The sequence below is a fragment of the Chiloscyllium plagiosum genome, unplaced genomic scaffold (genome assembly GCF_037043375.1).
Source record: "Chiloscyllium plagiosum isolate Xiang-an unplaced genomic scaffold, Cpla_swu_hap1 HiC_scaffold_37, whole genome shotgun sequence".
Taxonomy (NCBI): Eukaryota; Metazoa; Chordata; class Chondrichthyes; order Orectolobiformes; family Hemiscylliidae; genus Chiloscyllium; species Chiloscyllium plagiosum.
Genome location: NW_028270175.1, coordinates 12,836,497 through 12,856,964, shown reverse-complemented (window position 1 = coordinate 12,856,964; position 20,468 = coordinate 12,836,497). Strand labels below are relative to the sequence as shown.

General features: G+C 40.0%; 1 long non-coding RNA gene across 2 annotated transcripts; it reads left to right on the top strand.

Moving 5' to 3' along the window:
- Positions 1-4,787: 4,787 nt before the first annotated feature.
- Positions 4,788-19,667, top strand: LOC122540396 (uncharacterized). 2 transcript variants are annotated; one of them, XR_015753522.1, is made up of 5 exons: positions 4,788-4,907; positions 9,602-9,719; positions 10,141-10,260; positions 11,087-11,149; positions 19,198-19,667. It is a non-coding gene; the product is annotated as an uncharacterized LOC122540396 (long non-coding RNA). The 2 variants fall into 2 exon arrangements; XR_015753523.1 differs by lacking the exon at positions 11,087-11,149.
- Positions 19,668-20,468: the final 801 nt, after the last annotated feature.

Here is a 20,468-nt window from a genome sequence, read left to right as displayed (position 1 = left end):
CCCCCACGTTTCCACCTCAGCATCCTGCCTGCCCACTGTATCTTCATCCAATCAGGGCATCCTTTAGGATGGTAGAGCGCTGTGATTCAGAAATGCTTTAATATGGAGTATTAGGTGAGCTGAATCTTAAGTTTCTTCTTGGCTTTAATGGGAGTTGCCCCCAGTTTTTCTTTTGGAGGGATTCTGGCAGCTAGACCAAGCAACATCTCTCACCTTATCTCACCAAATTCACCTCATTAACTCACTTCAGTGGTGACTCTCAGATCCAATTCTATTCCAACCTTAATGCTGACCTTTCACAGAGTCATACAGCACATAAACAGACCCTTCGGTTCAACCAGTCCATTCCGAACCTAATCCCAAACTAAATTAGTCCCACCTGCCTGCTCCTGGCCCATCTCCCTCCAAACCTTTCCTATTCACGTATTTATCCAAATGTCTTTTAAATGTTGTAATTGTACTGGCATTCACCACTTCCCCAGGAATTTCATTCCACATGTGAACCACCTTCTGTGAAAAATATTTACCTCTTACGTTCTTTGTACCTCTCTCTCCCCTCACCTTAAAATGTGCCCCCAGTCTTGGAATTCCCTATCATGGGAAAAAGACAACTACCATCAGCTCTATCAATACCTCACATTATGTTATAAACTTCTGTCAGGTCACCTCACAACGTCCTCCTGGAACAATACTCCACTCATCAGATATCCTCAGACAGGTCCCAGTGCCTGTGCCATCTCTGAAAGCTCGTTGGGCCCACAGACAAACACGGTCAGTCTGAAGCTGACCTGCACAGTTACTGACATTTGCCCTGAGCGTGGCAGATAGGTGGGCATTGATGCTCCTGCTTTGCAGATACTGTCCAGGATGCCCTGCTGGACAGGGAGGTACAGATATCCTCTTTCCCAAGACCAGATGCAAGGCCGTGACACCAGACTGTGCCAGCATGGTCTCAGTTTGCCTCCCAGGTCTCAACCCTCTGGAGGAATGCAGAGCAATGTTGGAAAGAGGTCACTGACCATCTCTACATTTTCCTCAAATTCACCTTGTCCTTTAGCCAATGCATGAGAGATTTTTTTCCCAGCGTTCAGATAGGCCTTGCCGAACTTCTCACCTAATTCTGTCAGAAATATTGCCGCAGCCGGTGTCACACAGGCCCATCTCAGATTCCATTCAATATTTCTGCCATATTGGGAGTGAGAATGGACCAAAATCAGAGGCCACAAATGTAAGATAGCAGGTAGTTAACCCAGTCGGAAATTTGGAAGAAAAAGCTTTTGCCAGAGGCCAGTCAGAGTGTGGAACTTGCTACCACTGGGAGCATTTGAAGTAAAAACATTAAGTAATTCAGAAGATGCTGAATTAACACATGCCAGGGAAAGGAATGGAAGATTATATTGATAGAGTTAAATCAAGTTGGATTGGAGCATACTGGAATGAGGACCAACATGAAATAGTTGGGCTGAAAGGTCTGTTTCCATGCTGTATATTTCCATACTCCAATACAAAATTACCTGATAGGAGGTGATGGAAGCCATTCAACCTGTTGTAGATCAACCTTTGTAGAAAAGCCCACACTCCTCATCATGTCACCTTAGGCTCTGGATGAATCAACATGTCTTGCCCCCAAGACCGTCCTACTGAATCACAGAAATGTGGATTCCTCTTTGTGTCGGGAGAACTTTTTTGCCTCAATGACAGTACAGCTGCCTTGAAGACAAGAGAGACTTTGATTCAGTGACGAGTACAAACTTCAGGTTGATGCTCCAACGTGGTAGTGAGAAAGTGCTGCCCTGTCAGAAATGACATTTCTAGACAGGATATTAAACCAAAGCCCCACCTTCTCCTTTACATGTACGTAAAAGGGCAACAAATCAGCCCAGTTCTCACCAATGTCCTGACCAAGATTTAGCCTTCAACGTTAAACAGAAAGTCAAATTATGATCACATTCATGGGATTTTTCCATGCACCGATTGTCTGCTATGTATTCTAGATTTGGAGGGATATGGGCCAGGTGCTGGATGGTGGGACTAGATTGAGTTGGGATATCTGGCCTGTGTCCGTGCTGTACATCTCTATGACTCTATTACAACAGTGAGTGCACTTTGAAAATAATTCATTGGCTGTACAGCGCTTTGATATGTTCACATATTTCTTTAAGATGTAAAGTGAACAGAAGAAGTATTTTCTCACTGGTATCTTGTTTCTTTCGTGAATAGATATCATCCTATTATTGAGATATAGCTTAACAATTTCTATTTTAGTTCAAAGTTCTGGTCTCATTCCATTGCTGACTCATTTCAGATGAGTTACTGCATCTTGTTGGCTGAGAGCTACTTAATAAATGGACCATGTATCATATTCTGGCCTGTAATAGATATTGGACTTTCAAAGACATTAAGTGACCTCACAGCAGTAGGTGTAAAGGGACGGATTATCTGTAATTTACAGACTTGAGAACTTAATCTTTAGAGCCATTATACAGGGTCAGTTAAAATAGACAATGAAACTGCTCACATTCCTGATAACCTAGATTATAGAAATTAGTAGCAATCATACCTTCTCAGTGGAGAGTCCAGCCTCAAGCACATGGTCAGAAAGAATAGCAGGAATCAGATATTGCGCACAATCATGTACTCCAAGGGGCATATATATAACACACATAGCCTGCATGAAAAATTGATGGACAACAGAAAGAGAGCAAAAATTGAAAGGTACTCTTTGAGAGGAGAAAATATGTCATTGCTGAATATCAGATATGTTGTAATATCAGACACCTGTTGCCAACGCCAAATGATCCCAGGCCAGGTGTGGCACAGTCAATTACAGAAAGACTGGAGTCAAACAGCGAGTGAGTCACCCTCTGCAAAGGGAAAATAGGTTTTGATATTTGGGTGTGAAATCATCTTTGGAAAGTCTTTTCTTGCTAAATTTCAGCGCTCCTGCATTTATTTTGCAGACTCATATCCTCTTTACTGAAATAATATGGCCTATTCCTTTGGTTGCACCATGTCTTCTTTTTGAAAGAGTCCATCAAGCCAGAATAAGGTTAGCAGAACCACACCGATATTTAAGTGCAAGTGAAGACTCGTCACCCATACACTCAGACCTAAGCCTCAGATACGACTCCCCCTTGCACAGTATAAATGAGGTGCTGAAGGGGTTTGCCAACCAAGGAGCTGAGTTGAAAAAGTCCAAATTCATTTCATATAGAAATCTCACAATTAGCAGACAGCTGAAGAGACAATATCAAATCATTTTGAGTAGAGTTGAGACCAGATTCCTGAAGTAAACTACTCTGCCACCCAGTCATTCTATTTATCAAACAGAGGTTTTACAATTTGATTTTAAATAGAACTGATGGTATTCAAAAGACACATCTATTTTGAGAAAAACATTGACAATGAATAGTCTCTTTGCTGCCTGCATGAAAATGCAGAGGGAGGTGACGAGAGAATATTCATTTTGCAAATCAGAGGATTTCAATACTTTCTATGTGGGATACAGCTACAAATATTAATACACTCCACCAGTGTCTTGCAAAATTCCAGAAATTCTCTGAAAACAATAGTCCAAAGGACTTCCTAAAAATTGTCACAACAGTGGCAAAATGTGAACTATGGATATTCAACATCAATTGTCTGATTTTGACACTTGAGACTCTTAATGGAGTTATCAAGATTTTAAAATACTAACGTAAAATGGCTGCAGTGATCATCTGATCACAAATTGAGATAAGTTCAGGAAAGCAATATTGAATAAATTAAATGGCTTGATCTGAAATTATCATTTTATCTGAAGATATTTAAACTAATCACTGATGCAGCATCAAGAAATTGTCATCTTCTGTTTCAGTTTGTATGTATCTGATAAGTCGAACATATTAGGTATCATTGGCTGCCTGCAGGTTATCCAGCTTGTAAGAAAACAATGAAGCTAGACATAGGAATAAACAAAGAAATTACACTTCAGTAGCTGAATTTTTTTGAATAAGAAAGGGAAAGAAATATGGGTTAGTAACAGCAAGAACTGGAAGGGTCTCTCTCCCTGTTTCCTCCTCATTATCTCAAAAATACTACCAGTGAAGCAGTGAACTTGGCTAATAACTATTCACCCAAAGATATCTACAGATTTTCCAACTGCTAGGCATTCAAGTCAACAATTAAACAACTGGGGTCTTAGGGTGAAACTTAAAACCACATGGTCTCTAAATAATTCTAACCTGTTTTTATTCTTTTCTTCTGTATTTCACATTCTCACCTTTTTAAAAGTAATATCCGTGTTTGCATGCTTGATATCATGTTTTATTATTTTTCATTGGGTTGATAAATAATAAAATGTCTCTTTCTTTTACTCAAGAAAATGGTGCAATTGATTATTAATTTTGACTAGTACTACAGTATTTGTTGAAACCAACTAAGACGGGGTTAAAAATAGGATTCTGACACACCCCTCCTCACCTGGTATAACAAGTTTGGGAACTTAGCCGATACATTGCCACAGGCGCTCAACAGAATTGGAGGGGACTAAATTAATTTGTTTCTCAAAAACTGCTTAAAAATCTGCATCTTGAGTCTCTAATATTAAAAGACGTCTGCATTTGATGATAATGTTTTCATAAAGCAGTACAAAATAACTTTTGAAAAATTAAGGTGCTTCCTTTGGAAGAATTAAAAAGGGTAGCCAAACATTTCAAGATGGAACTACACCCAAAAGTCAGATGAACAGGAAGTATAAATTAAGTAGCGAAAATGGGTTGAGAAAGAACTTCTTCACCCAGAGGGTTGTGAATGTATGGAAATCCCTGCCCAGTGAAGTAGTTGATGCTAATTCAGGAAGTGCTTTTAAAGCTAAGATAGATTTTCTTTGAACAATGAAGGAATTAAGAATTACAGTGAGAGGGCAGGTAAGTGGAGCTGATGTCACGAAAAGATCAATCATAATTTTATTGAATGGCAGGGCTGGCTCAAAGGGCCAGATGGCCTACTCCTGTTCCTAGTTTTTATGTTCTTATGAAATGTCTGGAAATGAAAACTCAGAATAGTGAAGCAGATAAATTAAAATTTAAAATAATACCCTCAGAATGGTGATAGTGGGGGATTCAGCAATGGTAATGTTATTGAATGGCAAGGAGTGGTGGTTAGATTCTTTGTTGTTTGATACAGTCATTGCCTGGCACTGTGTGGTGCAAAAGTTATTGACACTTGCCAGCCCAAACATGGATATTGTCCAGTTCTTGTTACATTTGGGATTGGCCTGCTTCAGCCTCAAAGGAGTCATGAATTTTATGCTGAACATTGTGCAATTGTCAGCAAACATCCCCACTTCTGATGGAGGGAAGGTCATTCATGAAGCAACTGAAGATGATTGTGTTTGGACACTTGGCTGAGGATCTACTGCAGAGATGTCCTGAAGCTGAGATGATTGATTGATCGATTTATTGTCACATGTACAGTGAAAAGCTTTGTTTACGAGCAGTACAGGCAGATCTGTCTGACCTCCAGCAAGCACAACCATCTTCCTCTGTGCCAGGTATGATTCTAACCAACAGAGATTTTCTCCCCTAATTTCCATTGAGTCTAGTTTTGCCTTGATGGCTTCATCAAAGCTCCTTGATGACAAATTCAATTAAATACATCCTTGATGTCAAGGACGGTCACTCTCATCTCACCTCTTAAATCCAGTCTTGCTGAATAAGAAGTGGATACATTCTTTTACAGCTGTGAAAATTTATCATAACAGTTAAATTGCCCAGTCCAACAGTGAATACAATTATAATGGAGCAGGCTGACAGGGAAATCTCACAAAGTTTATCCTGACTGCCTGAGGAGAGTGCCACTAACTATGAGACAGCTGAAGTGCATACTAGTCAGTGCCAGAAGTGTACAGGTAAAAAAACCTCTATTTTCAAGTCTAGCCAGACATATGTAGAATTTGAATGGATTAAGCAGTTCGCTTTTGATTGGTGACAATGGCACTTAAAATTGAGGTCACCTATGAAAATCTTTCTGAGGTAATTCTCCTAAAGGAGTTCAGAAACTCAATGCTCCCTCTAATCGGGTGAGCATCAAGATATCACCATCAAACCCCATAAGGGTTGGAGTGGTTCATCTACGTTCACATGAATTAAACACTGCTGATGACTGCCCAGCAGTAGCAAAAAGTGTTCAGTGCAGGAGTTGAGAGGGCTGGAGCTGGTCCAATAGCCGTAAAAGAGGCCCAGTGTAGGTAACTAAAGATGGCAGGTCTGAGGCAGAGATTTTGTAAACAGATACCCTCATGGTAAAGTGAAGTGGACTGATGGAGTTCTCAGACTGCTGGAAATAGTGGACATGAAGCCTCAGTTAGTGGAAGAGCTGCAGTGGAGTATAGCAGGAGCTGAGCAGCCACATGGTGGCAGTAGCAATCCTGGTTGGGGGAAACTCATTTCAAAACAAAGAGAAAAGAGACATATCCAACTATAGGCACCGTTATTAGAGACCAATATGAACATGCCAGTGAGCAAAACTGAGAGTTGCCCACTGGGGATCCAAGGAACAAAACCAGGTCTCAATCCTTAATCAGTCAAGACAGGTTGACATAAAGTTAATTGGGAGTGAGTTAAAGGATGCAAGTACACACTCCAAATAGGAGGCAAATCTCTGATTACCACCTAGGAACCTCTTTGAAATCAAACATTAAAAATGCCTGAATTCACGATATGGATTCTGGAAATGATCAAGGAAAGGTTAAAACTCAGAAGGACAATATTGCCCAGAGAACAACTCCAGATACTAGTCCCAATGCCCATTTTGAACCAAATTGGTATAAAGAGAATGAATGCAGAATACTTTTGCTGCTTTCCCAAATTAGATAAGGAAGCAGTGTAAGGGTGGAGGGGTTGCATTGTTAATCAAAGATAACATTAGTGCAATAGTTGAAGATGAACTTGGTTCATGAAGTCAGGATATAGAACTGGTTTGGGTAGAGCTGAGGGATAGTAGGGGGAAGAAGCCATCAGTGGGAGTAATTAGGTCCCTAATAATAACAGTAATGTAGAAGAAAGTATACAAGAAGAAATATTAGGTATTTGTGATAAAGGGATGGCAATATATGGTTAATGTTAATCTACATATGAACTGGAAAAATCAAACTGGCAATTGTAACCTGGCTGAGGATTCAATAGAATACACTTGTCATCATCCTTACAGCTGTATATTCTAGAGTCAAACAGAGAGCAGGTTATGTTAAATTTGGTGCAATGGAATGAGACAACATTAATTAATAATCGCTAAGTAAATAAACATCTAGGTTGCAATTATCACAATAATGATTGAGTTTTGTATCCAGTTTGAAAGGGAGAAGAGTGGTCTAAGATTAATATTTTAACCATAAAAACGGCAAATTTCTGGAAGTGAAAACTGAGCTAGATGAAGGTAATTGAGAAACTAGGCCAGGAGATGGATCAATAATGAAACAGTGGCAGATATTAAAGGAATATTGAAAGATATTCTCAAAAAATATATCTTTGCAAATAAAACAACAATCCCAAAGGAGGACCCATCAACCATTGTTGACTAATGAAGGTAAGGAAAACATCAAACCTAAAGAAAAAACAGATAACTATGCAAAGGTGAGTGACTGATAATTGGTCCAAATTTAAAAAAGAGCAGATAATTATTTAAGGATTAATCAGAGGGAAGATATTAGAGTATGAGAGGATGCTAGTAAAAATGAAGAACAGGTTTCTACAGATACCTAAAAAAGTATAAATAAAGTTAACGTTGCCGTTAGAGAGTGAGAATGGAGATATAACAGTAGATAATAAGTAAATGATGAATTACTTTGCTTGATTAGATTCCCTACAGTGGGGAAATAGGCCCTTCAGCCCAACAAATCCACACCAACCCTTTGAAGAGTAACACCCCAGACCCATTCCTCTACATTGACCCCTGACTAATGCGCCTAATCTGCACATGATGGGCAATTTAACTTGGCCAATTCACCTGACATGTACACCTTTGGATTGTGGGAGGAAACCCACACAGACACAGGGAGAATGTGCAAACTCCACACAGTCACCTGAGGATGGGATCGAACCCAGGTCCCTGGGGCTGTGAGGCAACAGTGCTAACCACTGAGCCACCATGCTTCTGGCTTCACAATAAGGAATGCAAAAACATCCCAATAATAGCTGTAAATCAGTAGAAAGAAGAAAACAACTTGGTGAAATTAGATAGTGATACAGTGTAAACCAATGAATCTGTGGGCTGACAAGTCTTAGGATCCTGTCCGACTTCATCCTGGAGTCTTAGAAGAGGTGGCTAGTTAGGCAGTAGATAGTTTGGTCTAAAATTTCCAAAATATATTAGATCCTGAAACAGTTGCATTAGACTAGTGAATACAATCACTCTATTCAATAAGAAAAGGGGCAGAAAACAAGAAACTATAGGCCATTGCATATTACATCTGTCATAGGGAAGATGTTAGAATCAATTAATAAGGGGGAATGTATTGATATATTTTACTTGGATTTCCAGCAGGCATTTAACAAAGTTTCATATACAATTTATTGCAAATATAGAAGGATATGTTGGGGGGATAATGTCTTAGCATGGATAGAGGATTGACTGGCTGATAATACACAGGGAATCTGCATAAATAGGTATTTCTTTGATTGGCAGAATGTGATGAATGAAATTCCACAGGGGTCTGTTTTGGTGCCTCTGCTTTTGTGAATTTTTATCAATGTCTTGGATGAGGGAAGCGAAGCTGTGGTGGTTAAATTTGCAAATGACACAAAACTAAGTAGTTGGGAAGAGGGCTTAAAGAGAGTCCAGATCCTCATAGATAAGTTGAGTGAGTGGGCAAAAATCTGGCAGTTAATGTACAATGTGGAAAAATGTGAAATTGCTGACTTTTGGCACGAAAATTAAAAACAGAGTATTACCCAAATGGAGAAAAACCACAGGGGATCGAGGTCTTCTATTGCACAAGTCACAAAAAGTTAGTATGCAGGTCCAGCAAACAATGACAAAGGCTAATGGGATGATGAGAGACATTCCTGATGAAGGGCTTATGCCCAAAATGTCGATTCTCCTGCTCTTGAATGCTGCCAGACCTGCTGAGCTTTTCTTGTGCCACACTTTTTGATTCTAATGGAATGCTATCCCTTATTATGAGAGGAATTGAGGATTGAGTTGAGGAAAATAAAGCGGTTACCTTTCTAGGACAGAGTTAAGAAGAATTCTTTTCTCTCAGCTGGTTGTACAACTTTGGAATATTCCGCCTCAAAAGGATTTTTTAAAAAGTAGAGGTGGATAGATTTTAGTGGCGGAAGGGAATCAGAGGATTTTGGGAGTGGATAAGAATGTGGAATTTGAAATTTGAATTTGAATTTGAAACACTAAGAGATCAGCCATTATCTTACTTAATGGCTGGCTTGTGGGGTTAAATGGCCTATTTCTGTTCCTAACTGATATATTCATATGTTCATTTGTAATAGGATGTTCACAAACAGGAAGGAATATCACTTGTATTCAATCTTCTTAATGGGAGTTGTCATAATAGTGGTAAAAGTGAACTATCAATAATCAATGGCTATCATCTGATTTATTACAGAGCAACGCCCCGTATCCTTGGGTCTGGTTACCACAGTTTCAGTTACCTTCAGTTTACCGTGGCCTGAACATATTATAGGGAATGTTCCAGAACCAGGGACCAGGAGGCTGCCGGGAAGGTATATTTCGCATTTAATGAATGAGTTCATACCTATCTGTGGTTTCGAACTCCCACGGTAGGTCTTGGAAAGTATCCCCCGCAGGAATGGGAGTCTACTGTACTTGAGACTGATATGAACTGGAAGAATTTTTAGTAAAGGCTAATTATTACCTTAAATAGTGGCAGTGATAAGCTGACAATAGACTGGGGCAAGTTGAGGAAACCAACGTGGAATATAATCTAAAATAAAACCACCATTTTATGTGAAGACGTTGAAACCAGTCGCAGAGTCAACATGAACAAACTGGCATCTGCTGTTTCAATTTGCACATTCCTGATAAGTATTGTACATGAAAGATTGCCTGCAGTGTATTTGATGTGGCATTTTATTATTTTTGTTGGAGTTGGTAAGTAAGAAACTTGCTTTTTCTTTCACTCAGGAAGAACTTCATATTCAGCTGTTTACTTTGACTTATACAGTGCTTTCATGGAAGTGATAGCTTTTTGCTAAAAAGAATTCAAGTATATTTTGCAACTGAACAAGAGGGAATTTAAAACAGGTAAGCCAATTTCCACCTTCTCACCTGGTGTGACAGTATGATAAGATACCCATGGGATCCTTCTGTACACTGTGACACATTTTGAGGGAACTCCATCAATACTAACAAATTCTTATTGTACTATTCCACCCTGAGGGCTTAACACACATCTGGGAAATAGTTCTCTTCAAAAACTAATGAATTTCTTTTTATAAAAATAATTTGAGATAGTTTGATATTTTGACATTGTAAAAATAAGGCTCTATTTTCATTTAATTCGGTGAGAATAAAGCAGAGAGAACATTGCCAAAATAGAAACTCAACTCAAAATGAGCCCGACTTTCCAGTTACTTGCCATTTCAAAGTACCGCCTTGCTTTCAGGCTGACATTTCTGACCTGGGCTTGCTGTGATGTTCCAGTTACGCACATCGCAAGCTTGAGGAACAACACTTCCTTTTCTGATTAGGTACTTCCCTGCTAGGAGTTCTCAATATTGAATTCCACAACTTGAGAGCCGGACTGCATGATGCCTGTTCTCCATATTTCTTACATTTTCTGTTCCTCTCTCCCATCCCAAAGCCTTTTCCTGTTCAAGTCTTGTTTATTTTGCTCACAGTACAAAGGACTCATTGCCTCTCTTTCACACTTTAATTTAGATCCATTTTATATCTCTTTTTTTCTCTTTCACTATCATACAAACCTCTTTGACTTTGTACTGAGCCTCTTCATCAGTTCCATTTCCCACTCCTCCACTTCCATCAAAAGTATTGAAAACATTTCCAACACTTTTAATTCAAAAGAAATCATACCAAGTTCAGAATACTAATTCTGTTTTTCTTTCCACAGATGCTGCCAGACCTGTTGAGTTTCTCCAGCATTCTCTGTGTTCTTAACTCAAAACGTTGCCTGGTAAATGTTAACGTGCTTTCCTCACTTAGAACCTAACTGATGTAGAATCATAGAATCCTTACAGAGTGGAAGCTGGCCACTTGGCCCATCGAGTCCACACCAACCCTCTAAAGAGCCATCCCACCCAGACCCACCTCCCTACCTATCATGGTAACCTTACATTTCCCATGGCTAATCCACCTAGCCTGCGCATCCCTGGATACCATAGGCAATTTAGCATAGCCAATCCACCTCATCTGCACATCTGTGGATGGTATTTATGTATCCATTTCTGATTCATTTTCTTCAAATGTTAAGTTAGTAGATGCTAGTTAAAGTTAGTTTTAAAATACCAGCAATTTATTTTTCTGTTTTTGCAGCAGCAGCTTCACAAAAATCTGGGAGTGGGGCTCCTGAGTGAATGGGAGTGAATGTATTTGGAATGAGCTAGATAATAATGTATCTCTGCATGAATTCTCACAGCTATTCCTTAGAGTAGCAAGTTCCACATTTTTACAAATCTTTGGATAATGAATTTTCTCCTGAATTCCCCATATGAGTTCCTGGTTAATGTTTTCCATTTATGGTCTCTAGTTTTGATCTCCAGTGCATCTTGCTAACAACACACATCATTAGCCATTGGAGTCGTCTGGAATGACTCAATGCAAGATAGTAGTACAACAGAATTGATGCGGTGGAGAACAAGTGGACCTTGTGCAGCATATCCTATGATTCTTAAAGAGCAGTGATCAGCAACTCATTATGAGCGTTATTATCTGAAATCAGCTAACATCTCACATATTTATTATGTACAATAATATATTGTATATAATATATAATGTGTCTGCATACGTGAATAAACGATGTCAATTATTATAGAATCATAAAGCACAACAAAAGGCCATTTATCCCATCCTACCTATACCAGCTCTCTCATAGATTTACCAATTCATAACTTTCCCCTGTACTTTTCCTGTCATGGGGAAATAATTGCATTTTTAGGTATATATTCAATTGTCTCTGAAAGCTACGATTGAGTCTGTTTCCACCATCCACTGCATTCTAGACCATAACTCTCTGCGCAAAAACAAAACATATTTTATTCCCCTAACTGGTTTTCCAAATATCTTAAGTCTATGTCCAGCATTTCTCAATGACAAGTATGAGGCTAACCATCCTATACCTTTCAACTTTCTCTCTCCCCCTTTTCTTGAATATGGATATTACATTTGAATAAAGGGTGGCACAGTGGCTGAGTGCTCAGTACTGCTGCCTCACAGCGCCACGGACCCACGCTCGATTCCCACATTGAGTCTGTGTGGAGTTGGACATTAGGTTCCCTACAGTGTGGAAACAGGCCCTTCAGCCCAACAAGTCCACACCGACCCTCTGAAGAGTAATTCACCCAGACTCATTTCCCTACATTTCCCTCTGACTAACGCACCCAACACTACGGACAATTTAACATGGACATGGACATATCTTTGGACTGTGGGAGGAAACCGGAGCACCCGGAGGAAACCGGAGCAGACACGGGGTGAATGTGCAAACTCCACACAGACAGTCGCCTGAGGCTGGAATTGAACCCGGGTCCCTGGCGCTGTGAGGCAGCAGTGCTAACAACTGAGCCACCGTGACACCCCTAATGCAAAGAGGTCCCAGTGAGATTCTCCCCGTGTCTGCGTGGGTTTCCTCCAGATGCTCCGGCTTCCTCCCACAGTCCAAAGATGTGCAGGTCAGGTGAATTGGCCATGCTGAATTGCCCTTAGTCAGGGGTAAGTGTTGGGGAATGGATCTGGGTGATTTACTCTTCGGATGGTCGGTGTGTACTTGTTGGGCCAAAAGGCCTGTTTCCATACTGTAGGATCCCTAAACTGGTTGGTAGCATGGGAGTAAAAGATTAGTTGTAATGTATTGAATAGTAGAGCAAACCTAAGTAGCTGTTTCTTATGATATTATGTTTATATGAAATCTGGAGTATATGTGCTGGTATGACTTCTATCGTGAATTTATCATTGACAAAGATCAATAGGCTATTAACTTATTCATGTACTATAATTCAGTTTAGCCCATGATTAATACCACTATTGTTCATCTCATTATTGTATGGAAGCCCCTTTGGGAGAACATTAACTTTATTCTTTAAAGCTGTCTTGTCTGTTCAAGTTTGGAACCTGGCATTGGTTCTATTTATATGCCTGACATGATGCAGTTTGAGTTCCAGTTCTTGGATGTTTAGCACAAGGCATATTCTGAGCTGGGGTATATTTTACAAGATAAACCCAGATGGGAACTTGATCCATCTGACTCCTCTTTGCTCCTTCATAAACATTTCCGAATCCCAGAACCCCTACGACCTAAAGATCAAGGACAGAAGGTGAACACTCTCACCTCCACGTTTCCTATAAGCCATGTGGCATCTGATTGGAACACTTTGCTGTTCCTTCATCATTGCTGGATCTTTACCCAATAGCACTTTAGACATGCATTCACACATACACCTCAGCACTTCAAGAAGACCCTTCATCTCTTCTATAGGGTGACGAGGGATGGGTAATAAATCCTAGTCCTAATATAGATGACCGTATCCTAAATGGGGATTTTTGAAAATCAATTGCGAGAATACCAAAACGTTCATTTTTGCCTCTTGACTGAAGCAATCCAAGATATTTTGTTCCAAGACCATACCCAAAAACCACTTCCAAGGGCTGACCACTCTTTATACAAAGCAGGTCTTCCTGACGTATGTTGTAAATGATCATTTGAACAGTTTAAACTGAGTCACATTACTCCACATCTGGAAGATGTGTAGGTGTAATTGCATTCTCTTTATGTAGCTTCAGCAGAAATGACCATGACACTACGGCTCCAGGGATTCCACTGATCTGCTGCTGACATTATGTGGGGTTTCTAATCCCATGTGTCTTTACTTTTCTTGAAGTGGTTTTCCAGAACTAAAATATTTATACTGTTGAATAGATTTTATATTTCAAGAAGATCCTCAATTAATTAACTTGCTTCGAGGCGAACAATTCAATTTCTTCTGTCTCCTCATAAGTTTGAATGGAAAGTTCCTTCTCTGTGTCATCTCCTTGGTTTGAATGGTTTCTGTGATATTTCAGTGACCACAACTTAATGCAATATCAGGCAGAATCTAGTGAAACTCCAGGGAAAGGGAAATGAGACAGATTGGGTCACTTGATCGTACAGGAGGATAAATGTCAGCTTCCTGACAGTGGGATAAAAGTCGGGAAGTAAACGGCTAATGGATTAAAGGGAGATGGTGGTTCCTGCCAGCATGCAATGGGAACGTATTTTTAATGCATTAGAGTGTCTTGCATTCTCATACAAACACGCAGTCACCAGATTAAACACTGCCTTTGTGATGTAATGGGCATTGTATGAACTGTCAGACTCAGAACAGGAAAATGATGGGCCTGCAGCAAATGTGGTAGTCCTCCTGCTGATTTTCGACTGTTTTGCTTGTAGGGCAACTTTGCTGAACTGGGGGTGGCGGGACAAGTCTGAGAGGTTATGGCAGTTGGGCAAAGAGCTGATAGAAAATAAGAAACATAGAAAATAGAAACAGGAGTAGCCCATTCAACCCTTTGAGTCTGCTCCACAAATCAATATGAACGTGGCCAATCATTCAACACTGTACTCTGTTCCTCTGTTCCCATATTCATCCACATATCCAAATCCTTCTTGATGACATTCAATGCTATGGTCTCAACCACTTCCTATGAAAGTTAAGGGCATGGCTGTTCGAGGAGGGAGATTGGGTTGTGACCTCAGGAAGACCATGGGGGGACAGAGGGAGGAAGCTGAATATCACTGTGACAGGCCGTGATACAGGGAGTACAAAGGAAATTGAGGTGAGGTTGGGGTGTCTAAACAAAGATTTAATTGCTGATCAGGGTTGGAATATAAGCATAGGGAGGTCTTACTGCAAGTGTACAAAGTGCTGGTGAGACCCACATCTGGAGAACTGTGAGCAGTTTGATCTCCTTATTTAGGGAAAGATATCATTTCTCTGGAGGCATTTCGGAGAAGGTTCACCAGGATGGTCACAGGTATGAAGGGATTGTCTTATGAGCAAAGGCTAAGCAGGTTGGGATTCTGCTCACTGAAGTTTAGAAGAATGAGAGGTGATCTCATTGAGACATTTAGGAACATTTAGGGGCTTGACAGGGTAAATGCTGATAGGACCGGAGAATGTAGGACCAGAGAGCATTATCTCAAAACAAAGGGCACCAATTTAAGGCTGAGATGAGGAGGAATTTCTTCTCTCATGGTTGTGAGTCTGTGGAATTCCTTGCCACAGAGAGCTGTGGGAGCAGTGTCCTTTTGTATATTTTAGGCTGAACTAGATGGGTTCTTGGTCAGAAGGAGGATCAGGGATTATGGGAAAAATGTAGGAAAGTGGATCTGAAGAACTTTGGATCAGCGATGATACTATATAGATCAGGTCTGAATGTCTTACTCCCCTTCTATTTTCTATGGACTTTGATTACTTTTCAAGGGTGAAAAGTCATGGCAGGATCAACAATGATGTGTGTGTGTGATTAGTGTGTGTGTGTAAGTGTGTACATGTATATATGTGTATATGTATGAGAATATGCTTGTTTGTGTGTTTGTGCATGTAGATGTGTGTGTGTATGCTATATGTGTGTGCATATGCATGTGTGTGAGAGTGACAGTTCGACAGCGACAGAAGGGCAGCTGTATGTTCACAGACAGTTGGCTAAAAATGCTGGTGGGTGGTTTGAGGATCACAGAAGTAGAAAGGATTGAGGGTAATGGACGGAATGTCAAAGGCGACTGAGGAACGGTGTAGGGTGATATCTTGTCACTCCAAGGAAACGAGGTGCTGCAGGTGGGGAGTAGGTAACAGTAGTTCAAATTCAAGAGCCTCTTCTCAGATGGGCAGAGTGATGCTGCTGGTCTCCAGGGAGTGGATACCTGTGCAGGTGCCATCTGAACCTTCAACCACTGCCCACTCCAGCAGCACAATTAACTGGATGCCGAACTGAGTGTAACAAATTGGATGTTGAATCAATCCCACATCTGAGTGCAGTCCTGCTCAACTCTGATCTCTCCATCAGCCATGTATTCTGCCTGCATTCTGACTGGGGCAGCATCCCAGACTTACAGTCCGACATACTCTGTATCTGCCTTTCTTTTTATCAAAAGCTGGAACAGAGTTAAATGATTTTTTCTATCGGTGCAGTGGGAACCCATATTTGAAGTTATTAGATTTTTAAAGAGATTCTTACATGAAGCATTACCACAGCCGAGAATTTTGCAACCATTAAAATCAATGGGCAGAAAATTAAAGGTAGTGGGCCTGTGATTATTCATGAAAATTGTTCTACTGCATACTTTAAAAATTTATTTTCGTATATGTCAGGTGAAAATTGACTCCAATGAAATTTCACAAGAAGTGGAAGGTCTATGATCAGCTGAACTCATGTTATTTTTCATGTACCGCCAGTTGTTACCTGAAACAAATAGAAAATGCTGGAGAAATTCAGCAGGTCCAGCAGCATCCATGGAGTGATAAACAGAGTAAACATTTCTTCAAAAACTGCTTTTATTCCTGTTTTCACTTGTCTTCTGAAGATGCCCATCTGCCACTGAGGCACAATTGCACAGATACAATCTCCTCGCCCTCGTCTTTATATGTGAGACTGTCACCTAAGAGCTACTCAACAGGGGAGACCAAGCCAGCTCTCACCCAGAACCAACAGCCACACAAGCACTTCCCAGTAGGGGGTGCCATCAGCAATCAGTAGTGCAAACCTTCAAGCAAAAAGAAAATACTGTGGGTGTTGGAAAGGTGAAACAAAACCAGGAAATTATGGAAATATTCAGCAGGTCAGGCAGCATCTTTGGAGAGAAAAACAAAATCAGAGCAGGAACGAGTATTGAGTTAGGTGATCATACTGAATGACATAGTAGGTTTGAAGGGCTGAGTGACAGACCTCTATTTTTCTGTTTCCATGTTTCTAAGTGAGAAGACAAAACCTTATTGTTTGTGAGTTTTGAAGATTTGTACCTCAGTTTGAGGTTCAGGTTGTAACTTTGCTCACTGAAATAGTAGGTTTATTCTCAGATGTTTCGTCATCATACTAGGTAACATCATCAGCGAGCCCCTGGTGAAGCACTGGTGTTATATTCCACTTTCTATTTATGTTTCTTGGTCAGTTAAGGTGGGTGATATCACTTTCGGTTCTTTTTCTGAGAGGTTGGTAAATGGGGTCTAAATCGATGTGCTTACTGATGGAGTTCTGGTTTGAATGCCAGGCTTCTAGAAATTCTTTTGTGTGTCTCTGTTTAGTCTATCCTGGGGTGGATGTGTTGTCCCAGGGAAATCCTTCTTTGTCTGTGTGGAAGGATACTAGTGATAGCTGGTCTTGTCTTTTGGTGGCTAGTTGGTGTTTGTGTATCCTGGTAGCTAGTTTCCTGCCTGTCTATCCAACCTTATTGTATTTCTTTTCTCACCTTAACCCAAGGGCAATAAAACTATGAAACTGTACAAATTATTTCCGGAGTGAATTTTGAAAGAACAGAGCAGGTTATAAAGACAGGTTCTGGTGACAGTACCTTGTAGCCTTGATTCTTTCTGTGCCAACTACTCAACAATAACAGAAGATATGCATCTCTGTTCTGAGTCTGTTACATAGCTGGCGAATAGATAATGGTCAGATCGGAAAATTTGACACACAAAAATCATTGGGCAAACAGGCAGAAGACTAGCCACCAGGATACATGAACATCAACTAGCCACAAAAAGACATGACTCATTCTCACTAGTATCTTTACATACAGATGAGGAAGGACACCACTTCCACTGGGACAACACATCCCTCCTAGGACTAGCCAAACAGAGACACGCACGAGAATTCCTAGAAGTAGGCATTCCAACTGGAACTCTATCAACAAACACATTGATTTGGATCCCATTTATCACCCTCTAAGAAAAAGAACAGTAAATGACATCAAAACAGTAAATGACATCACCTCAGGAAATGATGTCACTAACCCAAGGAAACCTAAACCCATAAATAAAAAGCGGGCCATACCACCAGTGCTTCACCGGATGCTCACTGATAATGTAACCTAGTACGGTGACGAAACATCTGAAAACAAACCTTCCAGCTCAGTGAGCAAACTTACATCCAGAACCTCAACCTCAGCTACAAATCTCCTCAAAACTTGTTAATACAAAAATCACTCCATGAATCTAACTCATTCACAAATGTCAGTTCTAAGTTCTGTCAGGGATAAGAATATTATTTACAGGACCTATTTACTGAAAGTTGTAGGTTCAAATCTCATTACAGACTTTCACACAAAATAAGAATCAAGGCTGAGACTATAACGAAATAGAGGAAATGCTGCAATATTGAAGGTGCTGACTTTGGATGATACTTTAATGGAGTTGGATGGTATTATTTTGCAGTAAGGGAGTTAATCCTGGTGTTCACATTAATATTTATCCATCAATCAGCATCATAAAACAGATTATCTAGTCAGTTATCATGTCGCTGTACATGGGAAATTGCAGTGTGCAATTTAGATAGCATGTTACCGACATTACAGAAGTGGGCTACACTTCCAAATACCTAGAATCATAGAATCCCCATGTTGTGGTGGCAGGCCATTCAGCCCATCGAGTCCATACTGACCTTCTGAAGAGTGCCATCCCCCACTTCATTGGCTGTAAAGCACATTGGGAATGTGAAAGGTGTTGCATGAATCCAAGTCTTTTTGTTTAAATAATCTTCCAAAGGATTTGTGAAATGTACAACGTGTTAATTTCCTTTGAGCTCTTCATAAGAAGAACGTCTCTACCGGTGAGTTGGGAAAGAATGGGCGTCATCACTGTAGAGGTAAACAAATACATTGAGCATGCAGGTCATAACGGATGACAAATTCATTGATCAATAAATTTAATGAATGCAGTGATCTAGATAAGTTAATGGATAAGTAACTAGATGGATGCATGTGTGATAAGCATAAATATTGTTTATATTGGCACTAATGTGAATATTTTTCTTTTCCAGAAAAGATGTTTAAATCATGAGGAAAATACAAAAACTAAAAAATATTAATTGTTGCACTGAAACATTTCCCAGAAAATCCTTTCGAGTTCTTTGACATCATTCCACCCACAAATGTAGCTATTTGTGCAGGTTCAGGGACAGCCTCAGATCAGACGCTCCATGGGGAGTAAGTGGGAGAAATCATCATTTCATTCTTAGGAAATTCAATATCAGCAATTTATTCAAAAGACTTCCTGGACCATCTTTTCAAGCTTTGACCTTTACTCAAGGATGCCATCAATATTGTTTAGTTTGTGAATGTAGAAAATAAAACATGTTCTCTCTTCTGTGTTCTGCTGGATTCTGCAAACATTAAGAGCAATGAAGGCAAATGGATGAGAAGGACTGGTCTTCTCATGGTTACTGTTCTTACACTGTGTACAATATTTGATATGTTTCAGTTCTAATGGATTAAAATCTATAATGCAGCTTTTTATTTACTGTAATATAACTTTGGAAACAGCCTGAAATTATGCTTTCTTCATCTTTCCTTCATTAAGAGCTTATCTTATTTAACAATCAATTTTTCTAACACTGGGTGAAGATGATACAATAACTGCAGTTACACACACAATTAGATCAAGTGGACCATTAACATCACATGTCAAATTTAGCATAGATTCTTCATGTTAACTTCATGACAACCTAAAATAGCCAATCATTCCCTCACATTAACGACTTGAGACATGAAACATCATTGCAGACTGCTAGGTGAATTTGATTTATTCAGACAATATTTAAAATTGTTTTGATCTGATTGATGCTCAGTGAATAGTTCCCTGGGCAACAGCTGCTCGAGAGGGAAACTCATCCAACTGGCATGTCTTTGTCATAGTTGGATACTTAGATTAAACCTTTCAGGAGCAATGTAAGAATGCACACAGAATGCATGTACAAACTGACCTGCCATCAGTGAGGCAGCCTCAAAACCTTACCCCAAATTCAGTTACATTGTGGGAAGTGTTTGCTTAAATTGACAACATTTAATTCTAAAATAATAGGATTTTACAGCATAGTAACAGGCCATTTGAACCAGCTGATCTATACTGGTTTTTCTACTCTTCCCAAGCCCCTTCCCACTGTATTTACCTCACCCATTCAGTGTAACATGGAAAATGGAAACATAGAAAATAGCAACTGAAGTAGGTCATCCAGCTCATCTAATCTGCTTCGCCATTCAATAGGATCATGGCTGATCATCTAACGCAGTTCCCTGTTGCCACTTCCATCCC